Consider the following 18,616-nt stretch of genomic DNA (forward strand, 5'->3'; position numbering starts at 1 on the left):
TGAATGCTGACATAATATGGTTGAGACACCAGCAGAGATAGCTATAATCTTCCAGATTTTTCACCAGTATTCTCCGTTACATAGTTATCTATTGTGCTTGTATAATATGCTTTAAACATCTATCTGTATGCCATGCGATGGTAATTTAATCACTTCTAAGTGATTCATAGTACTTCATAGCAAATACACATAACATGTTATATATTGATTTTTTATGCTAGACAACAAGATTATTTCCATCTATCTGACAAAACAATAAATGAGAAAAGACCATTGTAACTCAAGACCTATTGCACATTTGCATGAGTTTTCCTCAAAAAAATATATATATATCCAAAAGTAGAATATTGGATAACAGGAAATTATCTGACTTCAATAATTCCTATCAGAGTTTTCTTAAGAATGCGTGCATCGATTTTTAGTTCCACAGGTAGTGCACAGTTACTTATATTTGCTATTATTGAATTTTGATTTTTTACAAATTTTGTGGTATTTTACTGCTTTTAAATTTGCCCATATCTAATTACCATGTGTATTTACCTTTAATTATTTGCATTAAGGTTTTAATTTGAGAAATTGCCATTCATATCCTTTGTATGTGTTCATTATTTTCCTGACATTTTTTGTTGCCTTGAAGTATTTCCTTGCATTTTCTATTTATTCCGTTTATATGTTGAAAATGCAAATAAAGCATTTTATTACACATTGTTTATAATGTCCAGAATATACTCCTAAATAACCTGCCATATAAAGAATAAGAAAATGTAACAAAATCTCAAGAGAAAAAAAAATCAACAGAAATTAAGCCTTAATATTATACAGATAATGGGTTATCAGATAAATATTATAAAATGAATATTATTATAACTGTGATCCATGAAATTAAGATAAGCACATTTGGAATGAATAGAAAAAAAGGTTTTCAACAAATAACATAAATTAAAAGTGTACCATATGGAAATTATACATGGAAAAGGAGACAATTTAAAATTAAAAAATAAACTAAATGGGCATAATAGTAGAATGGAAACCGTAGAAGACAACTCAGTTAAAGACAAAACAATGGAAATTACCCAATCTGAAGAACAGATAATATTTTAAAAGAAAAATAAGTTAGAACTCCAGGGACTTGAGTTTCTGATATCCAAGGGCACAACATATGTCACTGAAACATCAAATGGAGAGGAGAATAAAATTTGGACAGAGAAAAATACTTGAAGAAATAATTCCTAGATTTGGCATAACTCATAAATTTAAAGATTTACAGAAAAAACTCATATAACCTCCGATAGGATAATCTAAAAGAAAATCGTGACGAGACAAATCATTATAAAATGGCTGAATGCCAAAGATAAAGAAAATAATTTGAAAGCATATAGAGTAAAACATAGAGCAAAACAGTGTCAACAAGGGGAAAATGATTCAAATGACACCGAATTTCGCAACATAAATCACATAAGGCAAAGACATTTGGAAAATATACATAAAACTCTGAAAGAAAAGAACTCTCAAATCCAAGTTTAATATCTTTAAAGATATTGTTTAGGAATTAGTGTGAAAGAAAGGATTCTCAAATGACAGAAAACAATTAGAAAATATTGCCAGTAAAACTGGTCTCTAGGAAACACGACAGGCTGAAGGTAAATGATACTTGGAAATGTGCTTCTTCTAAAATGCAGAAGAAGTAACAGAAATAGTGAATAGCTATGCAAATATAAAAGACTATTATTTTCCTCAGGTTTAAAAAAAATCTCCAGGATTGAACAATTATATATATTATATACACATAAATATAAATATTATGTGCATATATATATGTCCCCCAAAATATAGAATTGTCACGTATGTTCGAAAGTCTATTTATCTATGTAATACCCTGGACAATTTAGAATTTTATCTTGCTTATAGAACTATACATTCTACTTATATAGTAAGCAAAATACATTTTATATTTATGTTGACTTATAACTAAACTTTCATTCCAATGATCTATCCAAATGGTGTAAAAAAATTGTTTTGAGGCTAGGCGCAGTGGCTCATGCCAGTAATCCCAGCAGTTTAGGAGGCCAAGGCGGGCAGATCACGAGGTCAGGAGATCCAGACCATCCTGGCTAACACGGTGAAACCCTGTGTCTACTAAAAATACAAAAAAATTAGCCGGGCGTGGTGGCGGGCACCTGTAGTCCCAGCTACTCGGGAGGCTGAGGCAGGAGAATGGCATGTACCCAGGAGGCAGAGCTTGCAGTGAGCCAAGATCATGCCACTGCACTCCAGCCTGGACGACACAGCGAGATTCTGTCTCAAATAAAAAAAAAATTTGTTTTGATTGGCAAACAAGTTTTTTTTTAAGTTGCTTTATATATACACTTTATGGAGACAGTAAAGTTTTGTCAGTTTCTGGATATGAGATATAAATGAGCAATTTTAAATTGTGAGTCTGATTATAAATTGGGGAGATTTCACTGGCTTCTGTTCTAATGATATTACTAAATAACACAGGTCCACTTTTTTGTTTGCTTCTAAACCAATCTCTCTTTTACATGTACACAACAGGAAATAGAACTTTGCCTGCACATTTGTTGGAAGATATTATTTTCACTCAGTGATGATTGGACTCTTTGTAAAAAGACTGAAATGTTTGGGAGCAAGGGAGACACAGACACACACACACACACACACATACACACACATACACACACACATACACACACATACACACACACATACACACACACACAAACACACACACATACAAACACACACACACACACAGACTTCAATCCTTTCCAGTTAAATCGGTTTTATGTAATTAATTTTTCCTTTTTTTGCTTTACATCTAGCTTTAAGCATAAACTTAGGATATTTATCTTTAAATGCCTACCTGTTTCAAGTTATCAGAACAGGGAGATCTTTCCTCAGGCAGATTGTTTTGCAGGACAAAAAAAACTATAGCCCACTGGTGTGATTTGTTAGAAAATAATTTCGTGATTTTAACAACACTAACAGAAAACAAAATATTAAAAACTCAACTGGCAGTTTGCAACATTTCACTTTTGGTAAACTTGGCAGCAGCTGTCTGTTCAGGATATCAAAGCAATGCCAGTCAAAAGGCAACTTATAAAGAGAAAAAACACAGCGACAAATGGTAATTGAAGAAAATAAAACAAGCAATAAGTAATTGAGGTATACTACTCTCAATTTCTTCTCATGCTTCCATTCCAGTTTTTAGTCCTCTGAAATCAGTCCATTTGAAAGTCATTCACTTTCAATAAATTCAGTTGGCCAGGATATTCGTGAGAATAGTGAATATAGATCAAATACATTATACTGAATTTTCTCTACATGGAGTAAGGTGGCTTTTTCTTTCTACAATAAAGTTAACATGCTCTCTGGTACCAAATGCACTTTTATATTCACTTTCGTAAACAGCTTAAAGAACATTTGGATACTATACATATTTCTATAATGTCATAATAATTAGATTCAATGTGTTATCAGAGTGCGAATAGTTGAAGTTAATGGCATTTTAATGTTCTTTATATTCTCAGTGCAAGTCCCAATTATAGAAATTTTCCACCCTGGGACTACTAAGAACCCCCAATTTCGTATTTGAATTTCCCTCTAGACTCTGTCAACAGGATGCAGAGCTTTTATAAATTGTGACCCTACAAATTTCATCCTTTCTGCTCACATGGCGAGAACATTATTGTGTCCATCAGTTGTGAATATACAGGCTTATATTGTTTTAGAAAATGATCAGCGTTTCCTAGAACATCAAGCTGGTTGTTTTTCTCTTCCTTTACTTTTTTTCTTTGTATTCATTATCAAAGGACAAGTGGAAAGAGTAATAGCAATAACTGAATTAGGCAGAGATAGACCCTATATCTTATTCATAATTACTTTCCCTTTTAATTCAAGTTACAAGTGTTTCCCAAGCATATATATTTTAAAAGCACTATTAATGCTAGTGGAGAAAGGAAGTTATTAGGATAATTAAAAGATCATAAATGTTTTCAAAAATATACTGGAATGGAAGCAGGAAATTAAAAATATTTCAATAATGCATTATATTATTTTTCTCAGCAACTAATTCATTCTCTTCCCTGTTAGAAGATCAAGCATCCCCTCCCAATGTCACACATAGGCAGAGCATCCTTCCTTACCTCATTTTCTGGCATTGTCATGTGGCTTTCTGGAACCAATGTGAGCAGAAGTGACAAGGTGCTAGTTCTGAGCTGAGACTTTTAAAGGAATCTCATGTTTTTGCCCCTCCTTGCCCTTTTCACGTGTCCTCAAGGGCAACAAGTTCCAAATAAGGGCTCAAACTTCAACATCAATTTCAGAAAAAGAAATGTGGAGCAAATTAAATAGCTGAACTTCAATTGCTCATGAGTAATATAATCTGAAAATAAATGTTTTGTTTAAATCACTGAGATTTGAGACTTCTTTGTTAATTAAACAAAACTGAGTAATACCGTAATATTACAATACAAGCACTGAATTTTCAGTTCTATTTAAAAGCTTGATCAACCTGAAATTATGCCTACACATTTTTTTTGTTATTGTTGTTTTTGGCCAATATTTCAAAAGACCTTTAAGGGGCATTCATGTATGTATGGAGATAAAATAAAATTAATTAATCTTTTAGACACCAAACTCCATTTGAAAAACTGAAATAATCAAAAAATTATATCTGGTAAATTTTTTAATGTTTTATACTTGATTATAATCTGGTCTTTACTGCAGATAATAATAAAGAGTTTAAATTACACATTTTTTTATCAACTTGAGTATATTATTATTTATTTCACAACTGGGTTATGTTACTTTGGAGAATTTGCTTTTTTTTTTGATATTGACTTTAGTTTTCCTCCAATTATTTATAAGATTAATTATCTTCATTATAAATTACATAATGAACACATACAAACAACATTGATACAGTGCTTTTAATGAGATAGTGAACAAAATATCATCTGTCATGTTTCCTGAAAAAGAAGTCAATTTTAAAATTAGAATCTTCTGACTATAATTTAAGAAGAAATGCAATAAATCTCTTAACACATCAATTAAAGTTTTACTCTTTTCTCATGGAGTTGAGAGTTTGTCTTCATTATGGAGTTTCTTCTATCTTTCAAAGCTGAGTCCTAGAGAAAAAAGAAAAAAAAAAACAACAATGTCTTAAGAAATACTTCCTTTTTTAAAAATTTGGCTTTTGCTTTCTGAATCACTGTATTGGCCAACTCAGCTTTTTTATATTTAATGAAAGGCCTTTATAAGGCAATTATTGCCTTTGGCTTGCCTTTCATATTCATTTTACTATAACTTTATGCTTCTCCAAGATCTCATAACGTAAATCAGTGTAGTGAATATTGCTAGCATTAACATCAAACGTATTTTTATAGTATAACATTTTCACATTCTTATCAGAAACAATGCTAGTTAGTTGCATTTTAAAATCTTGTTAAACAGTTATAATCATTTAAATGCATTTACCTGAGTAAATATATCTAATAGCTAATGCCTATTCAAGCAAATATATCTCAATAAAAGTGTCTGTAATTCTATTTATTTGTTCATTTATTTTATCTCTTCTGTATTTTTGTAACGATGACTATATTTCGTAAAAATCACAAGACTTTGTTTTACTTACTTTCTTTCTCTTTGTTCTTTTCTTTCTCCATGTGTGCTTGCTTGCATGTAGTAGTTTCAGTAGGGAGTAGTCACTAGTAATTGATTAACTTCACATCCCAACCTCCAAGTGCGGCCCACAGGATTAATAAACTTGTTTGTCTTTCAAAGAACAATGAACCTGAGACCATGCAGACCTCCTTGATGGCATCTAGAAGTCGGATCAGGCCAAGGGACGCAAACAGCTTTGATTATAAGGGCATCTCACCCCTCACATACCTACCTTACTCATAAATGCCACCAAATATGTTCAAAGACAGGTAGAATTTGAGAGATTTCTCTCTCCTGCCCTCTTGTTTTGGCCAAATTCAATAAAACTCTCTCCGCTCCTAGGTGCTGAGGTGTCAGTTTTTGGTTTACTATGTATTCAGGAACATTAACCTAAATTGGGGGATTCTACAACATTTTGAACCAAGTACATGTGTTTCCCAAAACTGTTTATTACTTCATAATTTTTCTATTCAGACAGTGGTAATTGCTAAAAACTAAGGTGTCCCCAAGTGCAACATTGTTTCTAGATCGTAAACTCAATGTGAAGCAGAATAGTATCTGTTTTGCTCAATATTTTACCCCTAGTCCCTAGACACTGCTTAGCCTGTAGTCATTAAAGGGACATCAGTGGAAGGACGACAACAACAACAAAAAAAAAAAAAGAGGAAGAAGAAGAAGGAGGAAAGAAGGAAAGCAGAAAGGTGAGGATGAGCCAGGGTAGATATTGGGTTGTCAGTCAATTAATACAATCATGTCTAATACTTCTAAAAACACATAAAGAAAATGTACAAGTCTCAACATTAGATAGTATTGCTCATTTTCTCTTTGACCTGCATGAAATTAAGAACTTGTTAAAATGCTTGGGATCTTAATTCAGACACAAAATACATAGATTTATCAAGTATATATGAAATACCATATAGTCTTCCATACCATCTTCATTACCCCATCCACCTTATCCATCATGTCCTCCACCTCCCACCTCTGTGTGTGCCCTTCCATCCCCTGCATTAAGAACTTACTATCTGTGGAGGGATATTCACAGGATAGAGGATTCCTTCAAAGCAGGAAACTGAATGTTGCATCAGGAACACTTCTCGCCAATGGTACAAAAGTTGGAAGGATTGCGGGATGGGTGGAGTAGGGGTGAGGGAATTTTTTTTTTTTTACTTTTTTTTATAATTATGCTTTAAGTTCTGGGATACATGTGCAGAACGTGCAGGTTTGTTACATAGGTATACACGTGCCATTATGCTTTGCTGCACTTATTAACCAATCATCTACATTAGGTATTTCTTCTAATGCTCTCCCTCCCCTAGCCCGCCAGCCCCCCACAGGCCCCAGTGTGTGATGTTCCCCTCCCTGTGTCCATGTGTTCTCATTGTTCGACTCCCACTTATGAGTGAGAACATGTGGTGTTTGGTTTTCTGTTCTTGTGTTAGTTTGCTGAGAATGATGGTTTTCAGCTTCATCCATGTCCCTGCAAAAAACATGAACTCGTCCTTTTTATGGCTGCATAGTATTCCGTGGTGTATATGGCCACATTTTCTTTTATAATTGAGTTGTTTAGAAATGCAAGAACATGATGATACTATCAACCATATGGGATTTTAGAATCTCTACTCCTCCCAATTCTATTTGTTACACATGCTATTTATTATATTATATAATAAATTTATATATTTTTATTTATTTAAAAGGAAAAATAAATAGTTTACATATGTTATTCTACTTTTTCATCATATCTCAGTTACTTGCTCATGACATCCCTCAATTGCTATTTCCCCAGGGAAGGTATTGAAGATCATCAGGTTTCATTTAGACACTCCTATTGCAATAAGCCCACCTATTGTGTTTAGTAGGTCTAGTAGGGAGCCCATGATTTTTGTGCTAGTTATGGACTTGCTAAAATAACAGACATTTTGAGAAGTTTGGATCATAAATCTTCATCTTTTCCACTACTAATATGTTTATTTTCCTCAGATTTGCTCAAAATATACTTTTCTTAAATCCATGTACCCATAATTAACCCCAGTTTAAATAAGGTGATCATAAAAATCAGGAATTTATTTATTAATATTGTAAATTTAATACATATTTAATATTATAAAAACATATACATATTTCCATATAAAATCATAGCTTAATATGCAAACTAATACTTCCCTGTTAGTAATTATATCCATGATTTCTTAATATTCAAATCATAATAATAATTTCTCTAAGACATGGTACAAAAGAAAATGATTATACATACAAGGCAGATGAACATATGCTGAGATCATTACATTCTACCACAGAGCTATATTTTGTCATTTGCTTGAATTAAAAAGAAGATATGAGCTAGTTGTTTTATTTCACTTTCTAGTAAGCTTTTAGCATTTTCTAGTTAACTCAGATGGAAAGGTCAAAAACGTTGCAGTTTAAAGTATCTGTTATCAAGGTGTTACGTAAATGACTGGCATACTTACAACTAAATAAGAATAGACACGCTTTTTTTCCTGATTTTGATGATTCAAAATCAGGAAAAAATGCAAACCTCTGACATATTATGAGCTTTAGATTTAGAACTCATTTGATCATATTTTTAAAATAAAAACAAAAACAAAAGAAGGACATACAAGCAAGTGGAATCTACCAAAACCTTAAGAATATACCATTTTCTATTCTGGCAATTTAGCATCAACTAAAAAAGCAGTTGTGCTTATTTTATGATTGATCTAAATCTGGTAGGTCAGTTATTAAAAATATATATATAACATGCAGTAAAATCACCTATTGTAGAATGAATTTCAGGAAGAGAAAGAGGACCCTAAACAATCTTAAAGTCAGTAGAATCAGAAAATGATAGTGTACTAGGTTGAATAGTGTCCACTCGATTCACGCCAACCTCTAAATTGCAATGTGATCTTATGTGTAAATGGGTCTTTGCAAATATAATTGGTTAAGATGAGGTCACACTGGATAGTGTGGTCCCTATATCCAATGCTGGTGTCAACATTAGAAAGCCAGGCATGTACACACACTGGGAAGAAGACCAAGGGAGAGAGGAGGCAGAGATTCCAGTTATTTGGCTGCAAATCAAGGAACACAAAAGGTTGAAGTCTTTCTTCTATTGATTTTTATAGTCTGAGGACTTACATTTAAGTCTTTAACCTATCTTGAATTAGTTTTTGTTCATGGTGATAGGCAGGTTTCCTTGTATATGGTGATAGGCAGTTTCATTCTTCTGCATATGGCTAGCCAGTTATCCCAGCACCACGTATTGAATAGGAATTTCCTTCCCTATCGACAGAATACATTTTCCTTGTTTTAAGACACCTCATTTGTGGCAATTTGTTATGGAATCCCTAAAAAGCCAACATAAATGGTCATAAGGACATCTTCTACTGGACCATAACGAACTGAAACAGAAGTGATATCTGAAAAGTGAAAGTTAAAAATAATGAATGAATTTACATTATTATTTTTTGGTACTGTAACAGTATTTTCTTTTTCAATCCTATTCTTCTCTAGATAGAGGCAAGATTATATAGATTTAGAGAACATCATATATTCTATATGGGTATATGAGAGATACATACACATATGTGATATACATATATATTTAGCTATATAAAAATGTATTTATCAGAGTGTGTGTGTGTTCAGTTTCACCCTAAAGCATGAAAAGGAATAGTTGGAGTCCTCTGATAAAAATGGCAAATTTACTGAGTGCATTTATTAATGTTTCTTTTCACAATCTTACTAATGTAGCATCAAGAATTTTTTAGTGAGTTAAAATTTTCATCAGACAATAATAAATCTGAGAGCCAATTAGAAATTTAAATATGATTTCAGAAGATGGAAATCAATAATGTTTGGTAACTGACTCAAAAAAATAAAGAAATTTAAAACCAACTTGCCTATAAGGCCAAGATGAAGAGTCTTGAATATCATTCTCAGTAAGACTATTATTACTGTAGATATGTGCATAAAACCTTTGGATTTTTAGGTACTGTTTCCCCAAAAGTTTGAGTGTGAAGTGCAGCTGAAGAGGGCTGGGTAGAAATCATTTAGAGACAATGATGGAATCCCAAATCCTACTTCTAGTTCAGATGGATGGGTAATTTAATTCCCCTGAAGCCTCCCCAAGGCAAAGAGTAAATGATTATCATTGAGATGGGGGTGGGCTATTAAAGTTCAGACTAGAAATACAAGGAAGAGCTCAAGGAGGAGCGGATTGGAAGGATAAGATGTCAATAAAAACAAGGGATTAGTTGAAAGTTTCCATACTGAATAGTTAGTAACACCGGCCGCTTCTTCCTTCCCCTGCTAACATCTCAGAATTCTCGTAATTATAAGCAAATTGGAGGCATTTTATCTGGATAAAATGATTAAATGACCTGCTAAAAAGACCAATACGCACTGACTTGTGTCTCTTTAAAGCAAACAATTCAGTTCTTACTTTCTCCCTATCCTGAATTCTGAAAGAAGTCAAGCTCAGAACCACATTTAGAGTTTTTGAAGTATGAACAGGGGTACAAGAATCAGCAGGCCCTTGAGAACAAATTCAAATAAAAATCAGTGACATAATTAAAGAAACAGAAATGCAATTATACCAATCTAGCTTTTAACTACATTTAATAGTAATAACAATGAGAACACTAAATAGTAATTCAAAAACAAGATACTTTTTTTGAATGATGATAGAAGTGGAAATGTAGGTTGAAAACTAGCAAAAGAAATAATTTCTTATTTTCCATAGTTGGAACTCAACAAACAATGTCTAAATTGAAAACTCCAGGCATAAAAGTACAAACGTTATTTGACAATATGCCACTAATTCTTGAACAAATAGATACAGGAATAAGAATAAAATATAGGCTTAGGGGCCATGTGGAAAGATTTGTTTTATTCAAATGTTGCAATATTATTTCAATAAGTGTACTCAAATTGCTTTCATAAATTAAACTGTATTTTGATAAGAACAGAGAATTGAAGTATAAAGGGGTAAATAATGGATAAGAAATAAAACACATAAAATTGCTTTGCATTTGAAACTAATAGTGGCATAAAGTTTAAAGATTTACTCCTAATCAGTAAAAATCTTCCTTATTTAAAAGGTTCCTGGCAATAGCTGTTGTTATATTTATATATATTTATATAATATTTAGTCACCTATTTCAGACTGCAAATTTTAGATAAAATGACCAAATACATCACATAATTATAGCTAAAGTTGGTTTAAAGTGGTTTAGATTCAGTAACCATGGTAATGTTCAAAAATAACATTTATAAACAATTAAAAGCATTTTCATCTTTACATGCTTCACTTGCCTCAGAATTTCTGATGACTGAATTGAAGTTCAGAATATTGAGCCCCAAATGAAATTGCTCGTGATTTTATTGCACACACTAACTAAACTCCTACCTGAAAATACTTTGAAAAGCATTATTAGGCCAGGCACAGAGGCTCACTCCTGTGATCCCAGCACTTCGGGAGGCCGAGGAGAGCAGAACGAAGTCAGGAATTCGAGACCAGCCTGGCCAATATGGTAAAACTCTGTCTCTACTAAAATATAAAAAATTAGCCTGGCATGGTGGCAGGCACCTGTAATCTCAGCTACTAGAGAGGCTGAGGCAGGAGAATCGCTTGAACCCAGCAGGCGGAGGTGGTAGTGAGCTGAGGCCATGCCACTGTGCAACAGAGTGAGACTTTGTCTCAAAGAAAAAATAAAAGAAAAGCATTATTAATATATGCAGCCTCTTGTGATAAAAGTGGTAAAGTTTAATATATTAGATAAATGTATGTATGTATATAATAAAAAGTTAAATATTTCAGTAGAAACTACAGTCTTTATGTTACAAAAGAGAATACATGAACGTGTTTTGAGAAGTTACTTGTATATCACAATTGTTTGCTGACTGATTTCCTACTGAATTTTATTACATAATTAAGTTTGCAATCCAACAAGAAGAAAAAGCCTTTTGAAGTCTAGGATTAAATGAATAAAGAAAGGTGGGAGAATACAGAAGATGTAGAATGGAATAAAAGATCAGACGTCACAAGTGTTTACTCAAAGAATTGCAGAAAAAGCCAAGACTTTAGAAATAAATCAAACAACCTAATAAGGTAGTTCAAAAAGATAAATTTCCCAGTTTATAGCATTTGAAAAATTAGAAAAGTTGGAAGAAAAGAGAAATGGCAAAATAATATCATACATAAAAATGTGTGGATAATACAACCAGTTCACAACTTTAAAACGAGGCTAAGAAATGAATGCCTTTGAGACTGAATTTTCATTAGAACATGAAGGGTAGTATTGTCCTCCTGGACAGCTGTGAAAGAAAGTTCTATAGAAAGTCAAAGGACAAAAAATAGAATAGAGATAAACTTTACAGTTCCAAGACGTAGATAATTTGATTTATGTCAGATTCTCATTATCTTCACATTACTCGGGGAGTGGGGATGGCAGGGAAATGCCCCTTTTAAACTTGAGAAATATTTTTCTATAATTACTTTTCCTAATTCAAAAGGTGACACTACTTTCTGATTTTATTAAGTAGGCATAAATTTACAAAATTACTGAATATGTTTAACATGTTCTGTGGCCTGACCTGACCAAATTCCAAGTTCATTTAGAAGTACATGAGTAGATTTTGTCTATTGAAAACGTAGTAATATATACAACGATTTAGAGCGTATGTTTATAATATATTAGAGAATGAGAAAATACATCAGAAAACACTGAAAAAGTCGTTATAATACAGTATCTTCTGTGAATATAGTTTATATAGATTACAATTTCCTGTTCATAAATATGACATATGAAAATAAATTACAAGTCACAAATATAACAAAATAAGCATAGCAAGAAAGGAAGCAAATATAAATGTTTGATTTGTGCATACCACAGATTTTACACAATTTCATTATCATATAAATAGCTCACATATATAATCTTCCATGCATTAATTCTGATAAACGCAACAGTAAAAATTAAGATTAACAGAGTTTTCTTTGAAAGGTTTGCTACAACTTATATCTACAGCACTTTTCAGCATGGTTATGTTGTGCTCTGAGAAACTCTGTGTCTATTAGTGATTTATGATATCTGTTTACTGGTGTTTTTACAGACTTCTAAACTGTAAAATAACTTTTTTATATCCTTAACTTTTGATGCTTAGATTTTAGCAAGTTATGAATCTTTACAAATGTGCTGATCCAGAAGAATAAAAGTGTACTGAATGTTAAAAGATACTAGTATAAACACTTAAATACTCATAAATACTACACTAAAACCTATAGCTACCTGGTCATGTTTTCTTTGTTATCATTCATATCATTATTCATATTATTTTTATCTTACTAAATTAGTCATTTATAAATTAGGTGAACATTTACCAAACATCTTCCATGATCTGGCCATTGAGTTAGGAAGACAAATATATAAAAACGATAATGAATTTCCAAACTTAGAAGATTTACTACCTACTTGCAAAAACTTGTATAAGCAAACATTTGTAATAGATTATTATATGTACCATAGTAAAAGTAAGTTGGTAGTAGTATGGGAACATATTAGTAGAATGACTACTAATGTAGCCTGGAAACCAGGGAAGACTCTAAGTCTCTTGATAGATGAGTTAAGGTCAAATTTACTTGCGTGTGGATGGGGATTTCAGAAAAGAGAAACTATATGCACAACTTCAGATGTTGCCAGAGAATATGGTATGTTTCTGAAACTTGAAATAGCTGGGTGTAAAGTATTGGGTGCTGGGGTAAGTTTAACTAGAAATGTGGCTTGGAAGTCTCATGAAGATAAGGTTATAAATATTTGTAAGTTTGGGCTATATATTAAATATTTAGGGCAAAAGAGAGATATTGAGAAGTTTTAAACAGATAATAAAACTTTACTATATATGCAATTAGAAGATCAATTTGAGAAAATATATTTTGGAGTTACTAATACCAGAAATCATTACTAAAGATCAATTTTGGGAATCTATACAAGAAAACTGTTTTGGGAAAGAGAATGGGTAAATTCAATCAATAATTAAGTTCAACATTAGAAGCAAACCAATTGGATGTGAAGAAACTATATTAATTTCTTAACTGTATTAAATGATACTATTCTGCCATAAATTTCTAACTAGATTTCCTTATAAATGGCTTCTAACAAAATATTAACAATTAAACTCATTATCTTCCCAAATAAAAAAATTGCGTTTTAACTTTCCCCCTTCTACCTGTCTTCATATTTTTCCATGCCATCACCTTAGTAGATTGCTTGAATTTATTTAAATTAAAACCTTAAGGAGTTTTTCCATATAAAGTGCAATTCAATTTTCACACTCAGGATGTTTAACACATTTCTTTACAAAATATTATTTTCCAGTATGGAATGCATATTCAAATTTATCAAGCCATCCTAATAATGCCCAACCAGTTTAAAGCCATTTAGGTTGTGCCATTTTCCTCTAATTCATCTTTCCATACAATGCAGCCTCAGCCAAACTCCTTCTTCAAAAATTGTTGTCCCAACAGAACTTCTGTAGAATTGGAATTATTTCTTCAATGAATGTTTGGTAGAATTAACCAGTAAAGCCATGCCTGTGGCAGCTTTCTCTTTTGGAAGTTTGCATAATATTATACTACTTCATGTAGAGTGTAAGGACTACAACGATATGCTTTCAGTTCCTCTCCATTGGGGCTTTGGTTGTTATAGATTTTATTTTTCATGTATTCTAAAACCCACCATATATTACTATTTTTCCTTTAGACAATCAATTATCTTACACATTAATGTTGGGAGGATTGAATGCATGAATATGTGAAAAGTACTGGGAACAATGCCTGGCACATGGCAGTGTCCAATAGATGTTAGCTACTGTTAGCTGCTAAAAGTTTCTGATCTATTATCATCAACTAATTCACCTATTCCTTTGACAATACCATACGATTTTGATAGCTGGGAAAGGCTCAACTCACTATTCTTCTTTTTTATGGCTTTTTTCCTCTAAAACTTAATTCTCCATATAAAATCTAAAACATTTCCCCACTTTCAAAAAAGAAAAAAAAGCAACATTCATTTTAACAAATGATGTTGGAGCAAATTAGATACCCATAATTTAAAATATACATCTCTACCTTTACTTCACAATCTACACAAAAATTAACAAAAATGGTTTGTTAACCTACAGGTAAAAGCAAAAACTGTAAAACTTCTAGAAGAAAATATGGCAAAAGTCCTCATCACTTTGGAGTAGGCAAAGATTCCTTTGATGGCACACAAAAAACATGAATTGTACAAGAAAGCATTGATGCATTTTACGCAATGGGCACTGTGATTTGCCACCAGACCCTTCTTCAGAAATAAAGGATTTGTGATCCCAGTTATGAGGACTGCCACTGGACAGCCCTCAGCCCTTGGAGATGGACTCTAAGGGCCTGCCTTGGCTGAAGACACTCCCCCGTCCTTACCCACAGACACACCCATCCACCAGGAAGCTTCCATCCAGGGATGGTTCAGTGGGGATATTAAAGCCTGGCCCTGTCGCCACAAGTCAGAACAGCTCTAGTAGCTCACTTTACCATAAGAACACCCCATGGGGTCCGCTGAGGCACAGCACTGAGACTGTGCGGTCCTGTTTTCTTCCCTCCCACATCCCTAAAAGGCACAGCTTATACAACTTCTGCACTCTAATGCCCATCTCACGGCTGGTTTCCTGGGAATTCCAGCTTGAGACACTGGGCCTTATTACAAGTAACATCTGTTCTTTGAAAGACACTGTTAGCAAAATGAAAAGGCAAGCCGTAGACTGGGAAAATATATTCACAATACGTATCTTAATCAAAGACATGTATCTATAATGCACAGCAAACTCTTACAACTCAATAATAGATAGTCAACCCAATAAGGGCCGGGCTCAGTGGCTCACGTCTGTAATCTCAGCACTTTGGGAAGCCGAGGTGGGTGGATCGCCTGAGGTCAGGAGTTTGAGACCAGCCTGGCCAACATGGCAAAATCCTGTCTTTAATAAAAATACAAAAACTTGCCAGGCATGGTGGTGGGCCCCTGCATTCCCAGCTACTCAGAAGCCTGAGGCAGGAGGATCGTTTGAACCCAGGAGGCGGAGGTTGCAGTAAGCCAACATTGCTCCATTGCAGTGACCCGAGATCATGTTATTGCACTACAGCCTGGGAGACAAGAGCAAAACTTTGACTCAAAAAGAAAAAAAAAAAAGTCAACCCAATAAAAAAGATAAAAATTTTGAACAGAAACTTCACGAAAGAAACTATGGGTGTGGCCAGTGAGCACATGAAACCCCAATAAGGATGAGAATATACAAATAAGCCTGGAGCATCCTGTGGTGCCAGGGAGAAAGGAGCTGTCCACAACCAAATGAAAACAGAAGTCACGGTGATGGGAGGTTGACAAAAAGACACAGAAGGGAACTACGGTAGCTCCTGGTGGCCAAAGCTGGTAACTTTGAGTACCAAAGTAATTAACTACATAATTAATAATTAAATATTTAAGTAAAATATTTAACAAAATAAGTAGCTCAATTATTAAATAATTCATCCCCTGCACTATTGGGTTGTAAACCAAAGTATACAATACATGTCCGTAAGTCCATACTGATATAAATAAACGATTAAATAAATAAACACATGGGGAAGAACAGGCAAATCCTCCACTCCACGCAGGAGAACTCCAAATAATTTAGGTAGCTATTCCCTGGCAAAGAGGTAAACTATCACTTTCCTTTTTTAAGGTATAGGCTATAGGTAGTGACTTCCAAAAAGTACAGTAGAGAAAGAGGTGGGAAAATCACTTTATGGAGGAGAAACCTAATCAACACTGCCCCGGCCAGGTGACCACGACTAATAGGAGCAGTGATAAGCCATGTTGATGGTGTGTACTCTAGACAGGATGGGATGGGAATGACACTTCCCCTCTGCAATCTTCCCTACAAAAACATGTAATTCCAGTCAGATCATCAGGAATACATCAGACAAATGTCAGGAGAGGACATCCTACAGTATATCTGACCCGTATTCAAAGTGTCAAGGTCATCAAAAACAAGGCAAGTGTGAGAAACTGTCACAGCCAAGAGAAGCCATGACTAATTGTAATGTGGTACCCTGGATGGGGTCTTGGGACAGAAAAGGTATGTTAGGTCGAAACCAAGGAAATCGGGACCAAACATAGACTTCAGTTAACAATGAAGTATTAGAGTGATTAACGTATCAACAATTATTATTGCCATAATAATTAGGACAACTGTACCCCGCTGTAAGATTCTAGGAACAGGGTAAATTTAGGGCAGATGAGAATTTTGTGTGTTTCCTCCAACTTTTCTGTGAGTCTGAAACTATTCTAAAATGAAAACACTTATTTTAAAAAATCTCTTAAGCGCATCATTAGTCATCAAGGAAAGGCAAGTTAGAACCTCAATGAGACCCCACTCCATAGACACTAGAGTGGCTTAGAGAAAAAGGATCAACAACACCAAGAGTTGGCAGGGAGAGTGGAACACCTAAAACCCTAATACACTTCAGGAAGGAATGTAAAATCCCACAATCAACTTGGAAAGCAAATTGATGATGTTTAAAAACTCTAAAAATAACTCTTGATATTTGACCCAGAAATTTCACTTGTAGATATCTACCCAACTAAAATGGAAGCATATGTGTATCCAAAGACTCGTACACTAGTGTTCTTAGCCTTTTGATTCCTAATAGCCCCAAACTGGAAACAACCCAATCAACCTGTCTGTCAGCTGGTAGTGACTGGATAAACAAAGGGTCGTTTATTTGTGGAATGGGACACCGCTCATCAGTGAAAACGAATGAATGATGCCTGCATTCTGCAACATAGATGGACCGCAACAACATTATGTCAATCAAGAGAGACCAGGCAGAGAAAAGGGGGTCCTGTATGCTTCCATTTATGTGAAATTCTGGAACGGGAAAAATAATCGGTAGAGATGAAAAGCGGATCAGTGGTTGCCTTGGGAAGAGGATGGGGGAAGGGGGCTTACGGCAAAGGACACAAGGGAACTGTCCCCGTGAGGAAATTATTCTTATTTTAATTGTGGAGGTGGTTACCCATGTCTACATGTTTATCAAAACTCACCAAATGGTGTGTTGCAAATGGATGCGTTTTACCATGTATAAATTGTACCTTAATAAAGTTGACTTTTTAAGAAACGAAAGAAACAACAAAAACAAAAAATACTGAGAATCTAACTGGAATTGTATTATTTATACCCCCCACCCCCGACTTTTTTTGTGTGACAAGGTGTCACTCTGTGTCCCAGTCTGGAATGCAGCCACGCAATCTCGGTTCACTGCAGTCTTGATCTCTTGGACTCAAGCAAGCCTCCCACCTCAGCTTTCCTAGTGAATGGGACCCAAAGGCAGGCACCACAACACACGGGTAATTTTTTTTTTTTTTTTTTTTTTGGAGAGATGGGATTTTGCCAGGTAGCCCGGGCTGGTCTCAAACTCCTGTGCTGAAGTGATCCTCTCACCTGCGTCTCCCAAAGTTCTGGGATTACAGACATGAGCCACCATGCCTGGCCAGAATTTTTTAAACAACACTATGGGAGCAGGGTGTGACAGCTTATGCCTGTAATCCCCGTGATTTAGGAGGCCCAGGCGGGAGGATTGCTTGAGGCCAGGAGTTTGAGATTAGCCAGAGCAACATAGCAAAACCTCAACTCCACAAAAAATAAAAGCGAAAACAACAATAATTAGTCGGGCATGGTGGCTTGCACCTGTGGTCCCAGCTACTTGGGAGGATTGAGCGGGAAGGAACGCTTGAGTTCAAGAGTTCTAGACAAGCCCAGGCACATAGCGAAAACTCATCTCTACAAAAAATACAAAAATTATCCCGATGTGGTGGCGCGAATCCGTAGTCCAGCTACTCCGGAGGCCGACAAA

Source organism: Nomascus leucogenys, chromosome 5 (assembly GCF_006542625.1).
Source record: "Nomascus leucogenys isolate Asia chromosome 5, Asia_NLE_v1, whole genome shotgun sequence".
Taxonomy (NCBI): Eukaryota; Metazoa; Chordata; class Mammalia; order Primates; family Hylobatidae; genus Nomascus; species Nomascus leucogenys.